The sequence below is a fragment of the Pongo abelii genome, chromosome 3 (genome assembly GCF_028885655.2).
Source record: "Pongo abelii isolate AG06213 chromosome 3, NHGRI_mPonAbe1-v2.0_pri, whole genome shotgun sequence".
NCBI lineage: Eukaryota > Metazoa > Chordata > Mammalia > Primates > Hominidae > Pongo > Pongo abelii.
The window spans coordinates 209,052,402-209,064,165 of NC_071988.2; the positions used below are offsets into that span (position 1 = coordinate 209,052,402).

The following is an 11,764-nucleotide window of genomic DNA, read 5'->3' on the forward strand; positions in this document are numbered from 1 at the left end:
GCGCCGGGCGCCCAGCCTGAGCGTCCCGGGCGCGGAGCCCATCCCCGGCGCGGGCAGGGCTCCAGCCGCAGACTCGGCGCAGGGCGGACTCGGCCGAAGCCCGGAGGGCCGGAGGCGCTGGGACGCAGCCCGGACAAGAGGGCGGACTTGATCTCGGAAAGTTTGTGGGACTCAGGCATTTTAACACTGGGAAGACAAAGAGATCCGATTTCCCCGGGACCGGTGAAGGGAGCTTGGCGGGGAGGGGAACGGCAGGGCAGTCAGGTGTGAAAGAGAGAATTTCCTGGGTTCAAAGTTAACGCAGTCACCTTATAAGCCATCTTAGAGGTGACCGGAAAAAATAATAATAATAAAGGTGTCTAGCAGGTTGTGGCTGGGAAGGAAGAATAATGTCTGCAAGATGAGTGTGCCGATTCGTAGCTCTATATTCCCTGCCCACCGGTTGGAATACACAGATTCACACATCCAGCAAATGCAAACTCCATCATCCAAAGACGTGTTTGCCCCGGCCATAATTGCTCAAAGTGTCAATTTCATACATGGAACACCTCGAAAGTGCGTGACCTGATCTCCAAGCCCAACCGGCTTGTGCCGCTTGCCGAATTGTAAATCTCAGCAAAACCCAACCACACCGGAACTCCAGCCGTTTCCTGGGAGCGAGGGAGCGGGAGTAGTGCTAAAAGGAGAAAAGAAGAACAGTAAAAGAAGTACAAAGATACCATTCCCTGACGTAAAATCACGGGATTTTTTTTTAAAATGGCACAAAAGAATTCCTGGAGAAGATCACCATTAATTAATAAGTAATAACGCTTCCTAGGGCTTACTAGATGTTTTACATCTGTTTGGGAATCCCGATTTTCCAGGCTCCCTGAGAAATCCATCTGCCTGGAAGAAGTTGCACTTCGTCGCCACAGGAGCCGCCGAGAGCCAGGGATGGAGATTTCAGACTTAGGACTGCCACGATTCTACTGATCCTTAAGCGCCAACAGAAGAAATGGACATGCCTATTAGCTACCACAAATCGAATTATTTTCATATGAGAGAGAGAAATGTGGTTCCAGTTCCACATTTGTCCTTTAAATAATCGACCCTCCCTAACTCTGTCCCCAAAGGCTCGTGGAAATTAGGGAGGGGGTTGGGGAGACGGTTCCAGAAACAAAACGCTTTCCTCCAGCACGGCCTCTACATCCAGTTCACCCAAGCTGATTTTTGTAACTCATATAAAGAATGGGCCCGGGTGGGTGGTCAGTGAAGACTGGGGTGAGCAAGCGCCCACGTCGCCGAGCGCCGGGGAGGTCCAGGTTCGCCTCCGCGCAAAACCCGGCAAGGAGCGCGCCTCGCCAGGTGCCCGGACTAGAGGGCGCTGCGCCCCTGCAAATCTCGCGGCCCCGATGCGCCCTCCCTAGGCACCATTGCTATAATAAGTTACATTCAAAATAATGCATAAACAGCATCGCCTCTCAAGTTCTTTTGAACAGTGCTCTATATGTGTTTTATGAATTCCCAAAGCTATGCATACGAATCTTTCATCGCCGAGCCGCACAAAGCCAGAGGGATGCGCAGCTCCTGGAGCCGAGAACCCGTAGGGCGCACACGCTTCCTCGCACTCGCTTAGAGCCACACACCCCACGTAATTTCATTTACGTTTAAACTTAAATGCCAAAAGGCATGCACGATTTGAACAAAGAACTCACCAGTCTAGCCGAGTCCTCGGCCCCGGGCTCTAAAGTGCCCGGCAGCTCCGTGATCCCCCCGCGGTGTAGATATGTGTTAGGAGCCGGGTTTGAAGTACCAACTTTGCCTCCCCGGGATCTTCAGCATGTCCCTAACCAGAGTGCCAACGTCCGTGCCGCCGGGACCCAGGCGGCCGCATCTCCGGAGGCTTCCGACCAGGGCAAACTTAAGCATCAAACGCAGGCGAAAAGAGAGTGCGAGGGGCCGGAACGAGGGCCCGGGAGCAGCCAAGTTTGTCAGGACGTGCCCGGGCAGCCAGCCGCCGAGCTGAGGAGTTGCGGCCGGCGGCTGCGGCGACTCGCTGCCTCTTTCCCCACTCCCTCCCTCTTGGAGGCGGTGGGGGAGGGGAGGTGACGTCAGCGCCCCGCCTCGCCCCCCGCCCCGGGCGCGGACGGGATTCTCCGGCTGAGCGCGCCACCCCGGCCGGCAGTCGCAGCCGCGGGCGCGGAGGCTGCGGGGGGTCCCGGCCTCTGCGGTCCCTCTGGCCGGCCGCAGCTGTGGCGCGGGTGAAACGCCTGCCCTCCTCCTTCGGCTGCGTCTCCCGGGCGCCGGCGAGCGCGGGCGTTCCTCGCACTCAGCGCCTGAGCCGCCCGGAGCCCCGCTGCGCGCACTTCCCCGGCTCGCGGAGCCCCTCCGGCGGCGTTTCCCACGCCGCGGACTGCAGGCGATGCTCTTCCTCTTCTGCAGCTGAAATTCGTCGCGACGTGTCGTCTGCCAGATTTTTGCTGGGCGGAAGCATGAACAGTCTCTGCAGACTGGCCTGGACGACTTGTACTTTGTGGCCCTCCAACTTCTGGATGTGAATTTTTTTTCACGACTTATTATGCTCTTCGTGGTCTTTGTGTTGAAAATCACGGAGCTGTATTTTTATTTTCACATTCTTTCCCAATGCTCCTCTTGTCTTGACCGTACTCTGAAGCTTATAAGGTTCTGAGAGGAGGGGGCGAAGGGATAGGGGAGGAGCCAGTTCCTAACGTGTCTTACCAGTCATCCGTAGTGATGGGGCTAATACACAAATCACTGTCTCCTCCTCGAAATAATATCCATTTAGATAAATGCAAACACTGAGGTTTAATTTATAAAGAATGCGTCGTCTTTATGTAAGTGTCCAGCCTCCAGGAAAATATCTGCTGTGGAATATATTTTTAATGCCACTAAAGTACCAAAACATCTCCCCGAACAGCGTGAAATTCCGAGGGAACCATTTCTGTGAGTTGACATTGTCCCCAGAAGATTGTCATTAACATTCAAGATCCTTGCAAAAGGGGGCTAGGGGCGGTTCTATAATATTTGCATCCGTTGGTATAAATATGTTCATCAGTTTAGCTGGTCGTTCTTTTAAAAGGTCAAGAGCAAAATTCTGAGCACAGAGGAAACTGGGCAGGGAGCTAAACAGTAAGGAGAGAACAAGATTAGGTGATTGGAATGTTGTGTGTGTTTAGCCTCGAAGTCATAACTTGTCTAAATGTCAGTGTCCTCATCTGTGATATGGGACTAATATCTGCTTCATGTGGTAAAAATGTATTCATGTGTTTATCCATTCAAAAAAAAAAAAACACATACTGAACTCTACTTGCCAGGGAGATAACAGTTATTCATGCAGGCAAAGCATTTTTACTGAGCATCATATGAAGTGTCTAGCACGCACATCGTAGGTACTTAAACAATATTAGTTTTCCTGCCCTCCCGCGCTCCCTTCCCTCACTTCTTTGCAGTGTCTCAGTTTTTAATCCATAAAATCAGCATCATCACCACTGATTCAAGATTCTGCCAGGCAGGTCTCCAGACTCAAGTCAGGTCTCCTGGACTCAAGAGATCCTCCTGCCTAAGCCTCTCCCTCAAGGTACATTTTGATTTGGAAGGGAGGAGAGGATCCAGGGAGCTAGGACACGGAGGGATATAGGAAGGGATTTTAGAGCTCCTGCAGACCCCGAGGGCAGCTAGAGGGTGCCAGATTCCTGAGGAGGGAGGAGGCTGGCTTGAGAGGCCAGCCTGTCAGTGCCCAGCGGACTTCTCCTGCTTCCGTTTCAACTACACAGGCTCTCTCCTTTTGTGTCAGTAGTTGAAATTAGAAATTGACCACATATTGCAAGTCCTCAAAATGATTCACAATAAATTCACCCCGAGAGGCTTCTGGTTGAAGTCCATTTGGTTTGCTATACTAACTTTAAAGTTGTCATAAATAAACCAAATTACTTATATTAAAAAAGATAAAAATGACAAATGACAGGAACTTATGAATAACAATTGATGATATTAGTCAAAATAGCTAGTTTTCAAAGTGAGATGGGCAGAAAACTTTTAACAAAACCTCTAGAGCTGTGCTAATGTATGTAGCCACTTGACACATGTGGCTACTTTCATTTAAACTAAATTAAAATGTACTTCCTTAGTCTCACTAGCTACATTCCAAGTTTCAGTGACCATGTGTGGCTAGTGACTATTGTATTGATTGGAGCAGATCAAAGAACACTTTCCTCATGACAGAGTTTCACTGGACACCTTGGTCTAGACCTTTAAAACCACTGCTGTTTTATGGAAGGCTACATCAAGTATTAAAATTTCAGTGTATCCAATACTGAGTCACCTCTGAAGTATAAGGGAGGACCCAGAATCATGGAAGGGTTCATTCATTCAGCAAATATTTATCAAGTACCAACAATATGCTGGGTGAAAATATGTAAGACCCAAGATTTAATGAGGTAGGTGTGTTTAGTGATTAAGAAATATTAACATGGCCTTTTAGTTGTTTTCTGTCTTTGCTGACTAGTAAAACCAGGGGAAATCATAGATTTAAAGCAGGAAACAGCTGAGACATTTTTTGGAATAGCCCTAGGACCAAATACTTGTAAGTAGGCTTGACTGACTCCTGGCATCCCACCCTCTCTGCTGCTTTCACTGCTTTCTCATCTGCCTGCGTGCCCACTGCGGCCTCCCCTTCCTGGAGGTGAGAGGAAGTATCAGCCCTCTCCACCTCACCTACGCCTTGGAATTATTTTACCCTTTGCATTCAAATACAGCTCTTCTCCGGAATCAGCTTCTACTCTCAGAGGGAGCCATTAGAACATTACACACCTGGCTGGGCACGGTGGCTCATGCCTGTAATCCCAACACTTTGGGAGGCTGAGGCGGGTGGATCACCTGAGGGAAAGGGTTTGATACCAGCCTGGCCAATATGGTGAAACCCCGTCTCTACTAAAAATACAAAAATTAGCTGGGCATGGTGGCGGGTGCCTATAATCCGAGCTACTCGGGAGGCTGAGGTAGGAGAATCACTTGAACCCGGGAGGCAGAGGTTGCAGTGAGCTGAGATGGCACCACTGCACTCCAGCCTGGTGACAGAGCGAGACTCCGTCTCAAAAAAAAAAAAAAAAAGAATATTAGACACCTAGTCAATCTGATGGGAATCAGTGCTGGTTAACTATGGGTATGAGTATGTTATAATAATATCCTTCCACCCTTCCCAGGGCATTATAGCAAGGGCTTTCTTAAAGCTATACTTAAAACATGAAATTTCTGATGCCATGACCAGTCATTTGGGAAGGTATTTGGAGGTATTACAAATCACATACTATTGGCTAACAATTTTAAAAAAAGGTACAAAGTATACTTTCATTTTAAAGACAGATCCATAGTGGAGTAGGGCAGCTATAGATATTCTGTCCCTCAAATATAAGATAAACATCCCCAAGTGGTTTGGGAACAGATGTTGCAAGATAAATATAATTTTTGTGATGTTTTTCTAGCTCAGTGATTGAAGGATTCTGAGTCTAACTTTTTGAACAATAGGCAACAAGTCGTCCAGCAACTTACTGTTGAAGCTACTTTCTCAATAGAAGTATGCAGTAGAAAGAGCATTAGACTTGAGGTTAGAAGACCTGTTTTGAATTTTGTCTTTGACATATATAGTTTGAATTTATTTGGTTATAACTGAATTTTGGAAGTCTCACTTTCCTCTTTAAAGATAGATCTCTAAAAGGGACACACACACACAAAATCTACCTCACTGGTTGTGAGAGATACCAGTGAAGAATAATTGTGGCTGAGCACAGTGGCTCGCACCTGTAATCCCAGCACTTTGGGAGGCCGAGGCAGGTGGATCACCTGAGGTCAGGAGTTCCAGACCAGCCTGACCAACATGGCAAAACCCTGTCTCTACTAAAAACACAAAAATTAGCTGGGCATGGTGGTGTGTGCCTATAATCCCAGCTACTCAGGAGGCTGAGGCAGGAGAATCACTTGAACTCATGAGGCAGAGGTTGCAGTGAGCTGAGATTGCGCCATTGCCCTCCAGCCTGGGCGACAAGAGCGAAACTCCATCTAAAAAAAAAGAATAATTGTGACTACAATATCATTATTCTCCTCAAATTTACCTACTGTGTCTCACCCTGCCACTCCCATCTCAGCTATGAAGCTCTGTAGAACCAATGGCCAGTAACGTGTATTTACTGCCAGTTATGCTCCGGACTTGGTCTCAACTTCTTTATATGCATTATCTCATGTCATTCTTACAAAATCCTGGGAAGCATTAGCAATTAATCCCCTACCCCGATTTTACAGATGAAAACTGAGGTTTGAGGTAGATTAAATAACACACTGGGTCACCTTTCAGACAAACCTAAGGCTGGCCGCCTCCAAAGCAAACACTCTTGCCTGCTATAGTGCACTAGCTCCTCATAGCCTGCACCTCATTTGCACCCTTCAGGAACCATGACAGTTTTACACTAAAGGTCAGCAATGTTGTGGTTTAAGAATTGGCCTAGGAGGGGAGCAAAAAACTATCAAATAATAGCTGCAGGAAAGTGCTCTCTTGTAGCAGCTACAAGTTTGGATAAATAATTGTGTAAGAGTAGGTCCTTTAATCAGAGTGAGAACATCAGTGATTGTGTTTAGGAATACATACATAAAATACATCCATTATTTGTTTGGATTACATATTTTCATATATATATATGCATACTGTTAGACACATTGCTTTTCAATTCAAAAATTATAGTCTGGCTTTTAACTTGTTTAGGCTGAACAGCAGAAAAATACACACCAGTGATTCTCAATGAATCCTCACAAGGACTATGTCACATGATTTCATGACCAGCATTTCAATTTAGACCTTGCTTTTCTCTTTCCTGGACTGGAACCACTAGTGTTTTGTTTTTTTCTCTCTCCAATTCTCCTTTCTCTCCATTTCTGTTTTACATATGACAACAAGTAATTTTACCCTTGGAATATTCCCTCTATCTATACTTCTTTACTATTAAATCTCATCCCTTTTCCTGGTAGAATTTTTTAGTCACAAAAGCTAATCTTATATAGAAACTTTAATGAGGCATGGTGATATATTCTCAGCATCCATTCTCTAACAGATCATCTATCTAAACCCATCAGGGTAGTTCTCTATTTCTTGTCATGGGCATGTTGATCAATGGTATTCAGTGAGATATTAAAGGAAGTTTCTTGGAGGCTTCTGGAAAAAAAATTCCTCCCTCCTAAGAAAGAACCACAAGAGATATTATCTGAGAAAGAAATTTTTAGATACAAAATGATTCAGTCTTGCAGACTATTGTTCTATCATAATGGCAGACAAAAATAAGGAGGGCATGGTTGGGACTACAACAGTTATCTTGATTAGTGAGGATGAGGCCTAAACCAAGGAAGGCAGTTGAAGGGCCTCGATGACATTGAATGAACCATCCCTGTAGGCCATGCAAACTAAAGACGTGTTTTTTGTTTGTATGTTTGTTTTTGTTTTGTTTTTAATGGGAGAGCATAAGTTTCCATATTGTTTAATCTGAGTTGTGTTGGGATTAGCATTACTTGCAGTTGACATCATCTATTTCAACTAAGCAATCCCTTTTAAAATATCCTAGGAATTATTTTAAAGAAAAAATAAATTGATGTACTTCAGCTCATTGGTCAGCAGGAATTGGGCCTAACTCCAGTGATAAGATTGAAGGATTCTTGAAGCTTTCTCTTAATGGTGAGTATACTAATCTGCTTGGGCTGCCATAACAAAATGCCATCGAATGGGTGGCTTAAATAATAGAAATGTATTTTCTCATGTTTCTGAGGGCTAGGAATCCAAGATCAAGGTGCCCACAGTGTCGTTTCTAGTGTGGCCTCTTTTCCTGCTTTGTCGGTGGACACATTCTCTGTGTACCCTCACATGGCCTTGCTCCGTGCCTACAGAGAGAGCAAGCTCTGGTGGCTTCCTCTTACGAGGACACAAGTCCTATTGGATTAAGGCCCCACCCTTCTGGCCTCAGTTAACCTTAATTGTCTTCCTAAAGGCCCTGTTTCCAAATACAGTCACATTGAGGGTTAGGGCTTCAACACATGAATTGGGGAGATGGAAGAAAGATTCAGTCCATGACAGTGAGAAAGAAGTTTTTAGATGCAAAACTATTCAGTCTTGGAGACTATTGTTCTATCATAATGGCAGACAAAATAAGAACATGAAATTTTATTTGTTCAACCAGAAGATTTTTCTCCACTCCCACTGCTCTTTCCTCAAGTACCCAAAACCTTCTAGTATATTTTCCAATTTTGTAAAGGAACTCCCGGAAGTGAATATTAACTCAGATATCCAATACTTACTAGAGGATAAATAGTCAGCTGGAAACACCGACTGTCAGCAAATCTATGAACATTTGGAATTTGAATTTCTTTGTACCTGTAACTGTCAATATCAAATTTCGAGCCGAAAAGTGAAGTCAGCTTACATTTGTTCACACTTTGCCCTTTATTTGAAATAGAATCATTCAAAAAAAAAAAAAAAATTAAGACTTGTGCCGTGTTGGCCAGGTGCGGTGGCTCACGCAAAAAAAATTAAGACTTGTGCCATGTTGGCCGGGTGCGGTGGCTCACGCCTGTAATCCCAGCACTTTGGGAGGCCGAGGCAGGTGGATCACGAGGTCAGGAGACCAAGACCATCCTGGCTAACACGGTGAAACCCCATCTCTACTAAAAATACAAAAAAAAAAAAAAAAAATTAGCCGGGCGTGGTGGCGGCACCTGTAGTCCCAGCTACTCTAGAGGCTGAGGCAGGAGAATGACGTGAACCCGGGAGGCGGAGCTTGCAGTGAGCCGAGATCGCGCCACTGCACTCCAGCCTGGGCGACAGAGCGAGACTCCATCTCAAAAAAAAAAAAGAAAAGAAAAAAGACTTGTGCCGTGTTAAGGATAAGATTCTTTAAGTGGGTTTGGTTGTTTTGCATGTTTAGGAAGGAACATCGCTTGCCCCTGCCCCCACCCCCACCCCATCCTTTTCTATGCAACAATTTGTGAAATATTGCCTCTCCTGTGTGGTTAGGTGTATGAAAGACCCAGAACAAATAACAACCTTTCCCTGATTTTTTTCCCTCTGCTAGACGTTTGTTCCAGAGCAGAGTGAAGCTGGAAAGGCAGGCTGTGTGTTCAGTGCTACTGAGACAGCTGTAAGGCACTGCAGTGGGGGTCTTAGGGTGGGGAGAGAGACTGGGCTCAACTCCAAACGCAAGTAGGAGAACTGGGGATTTATAGCCAGGGAGCAAAGTAGGGAGGGTCTGTGGATGGAAAACAACTACAATGATACATCAGGAATGAGAGGAGTTCTGGTTAAAGCGACTCACAGGATTCTTGCTGCAAGGTCAGTGCCGGTCCAACAAGGACAGACACCAAGGTCACGGCCTGGGGGGCTTGCAGGAGCCAGACTAAAGTTTGGCTCAGGAGAAAATCTTTGTCAGTAGCAGGCTCTTTCTGTTTTTTTCTACTGTCTTATGATTATTTTGTCCTGAAAAAGCAATGAAAGGAGAGGGACATTTGTTATTAATCAAGCTTCTGAGACCTTTTGAACCTTAGCTGTAACATTTGCAGGTTAACATTATTCGTCTGTGTCATCGATTTATTAGAAACCAAATTGTTTAAGGGGGTTGGGGTGGGGCCTAGATGGGTAAAGGTAGAGTGCTGTAGAGAAAAGGTATTAAAAGTCAGGATTGAGGTGAGCGTTCTGCCATAACATTTACGGGCTGTGTGTAAACTTCGAAAATTACTTGGCTTCTTAAGTGGCAATGGGGGGTTAGCTAAAATGTGATTAGCTAAGACGCTAAGCTGAGCCTCAGGGCTCCTAACTCCTGATCCTCACACTTTGGTGTCATCTCCCCCATCTCTTATCCACCAGGGTCTGTGTAATAGAATAATACAGAAAGGACAGGATGTCACTTCTGAGATTAGGTTATTGTCTTAGTCCATTTTGTGCTGCTGTAATAGAATAGCACAGACTGGGTAATTTACAATGAACAGACATTGCTTGGCTCATGCTCTTGGAGGCTGAGAAGTCCAAGACTGAGGGCCCAGCATCTGGCAAGGGCCTTCTCTTTATCAGCATTCCATGGTGAAAGGTGAGAGGGTGAGAGAAGGCAAGAGAAAGAACAAAAGGAGATTGAACTTGTGTTTTTATAAGGAACCCACTCCCTCCATAATAGCATTAATCTGTTTATGAGGGTGATGCCGCCATGCCCAAATACCTCTCCCTAGGCCCCACCTCCCAACACAGCCACATTGGGGATCATGTTTTCAACACCTGAGCTCTGGAGGACACATTCAATCCACAGCAATTATAAAAGACACCGAGGTCTCTCCTTGCTCTCTCTCTCTCATAGTCTCTCCCGTTATTCACTCTGGGGAAATTCAGAAGCTCACGTGATGAGGAATGGAAGGCTTCTTCTAACAGCCACATGAGTGAGCTAGAAAGTGGGTCCCCAGCCCTAGCTGTACTTTCAGATGACTGCAGCCCCAGCAGACATCTTGACTTGTGCCCTCATGAGGGCCCCTGAGCCACATCACCCAGCCGACCACGCCCAGACCCCTGACCATCAGAAATGATGGGAGTTAACAAATGTTTGTTGTTTAAATTGCTATGTTTTGAGGGAATCTGCTACTCAGCAATTGATAAAGAAATTTGGAATAAATTATTACTGGCTATTAATAAAATATTATTGGCTTTCTACCAATAATGTTATGAGGATGAGAAAACACTTGGTAAACCATTAAGGACTACCACGAATGTTAGAACCCTGTGCATAGACTGGAAGAAAATGTATAGGATAGTTCTATCCAAAGACTCTGTGTGATGATGGGAATGTTCTATCTATGCTGCCCTGGGTGGCACTACTGAGTACCTGACATGTGGCTAGTGCAAAGTGAGGAACTGAAGTTCTAATTTTATTTAATTTTAATTCATTGAAATTTAAACAGTTATATGTGGCTAACACCTACCATTTTGGACAGAGCAGGTCTAGAGACTTTCTAATCCAACAAATGACTTGCAAAATCTGGTCAGTGAGAATACAGCACATACAGCTTGTGGGCATGTTTTCTTCTCCCATTGTGACTTTTCTAAAGGAAGACTTGTGTTATTTATGAGGCCCAGAAGTGATGGATTGAGTTCCATTGAACAATTATTTCCTTCCTTGTTTAAAAAAGAACTATGCATTTTGTAAAACTGGGTTTTCTGAGACCTCAGATTTCTCTTTGTATGTACATGTTCAATTTATCAGACATGAAATTATGGATTCAGTGGACCGTCTCACCCAACTGGCTAATTTTCATGATTAATTGAAGAGGCATGCAATGCAACTGTGCCCAGTTTCCTTAACCACACTGGGCACTGCTGATTCATCCACCTGGTGGATGAGAACAACTTAAAACCTGAGGGCTTGTTGGCCACACTCTATTTATTCAATGATGTCATTTGGCAAATATGCAACACAAAATACAGCTTGAATGGCACTAAGTTACTGGTGGTTATAGCTAAACTTGACTAGAGATAGGCTCCAGTGTATGCAAAATTGTATTAGAGCTTATAGGATAGCACATATTTCATGCTGTTATCAGAGTAGGGAGGTTGATCTAGATTTGCGTATTCTTTTTTGTTGTTGTTGTTTTTTCTCAGACGGAGTCTCGCTCTGTCACCCAGGAGGCTGGAGTACAGTGTTGTGATCTCGGCTCACTGCAACCTCCACTTCCTGGGTTCAAGCAATTCTCCTGCCTCAGC

General features: G+C 45.3%; 1 protein-coding gene across 2 annotated transcripts in view; it reads right to left on the reverse strand.

Moving 5' to 3' along the window:
* Positions 1–4,925, reverse strand: part of FAT1 (FAT atypical cadherin 1) — a 143,859-nt gene extending 138,934 nt beyond the window's left edge. For both annotated transcript variants that reach the window (XM_009240518.4, XM_063723762.1), the window contains exon 1: positions 1,695–4,925. The gene's annotated coding sequence lies outside the window, so the exon portion shown is untranslated. The remainder of the gene's footprint in view (positions 1–1,694) is intronic.
* Positions 4,926–11,764: the final 6,839 nt, after the last annotated feature.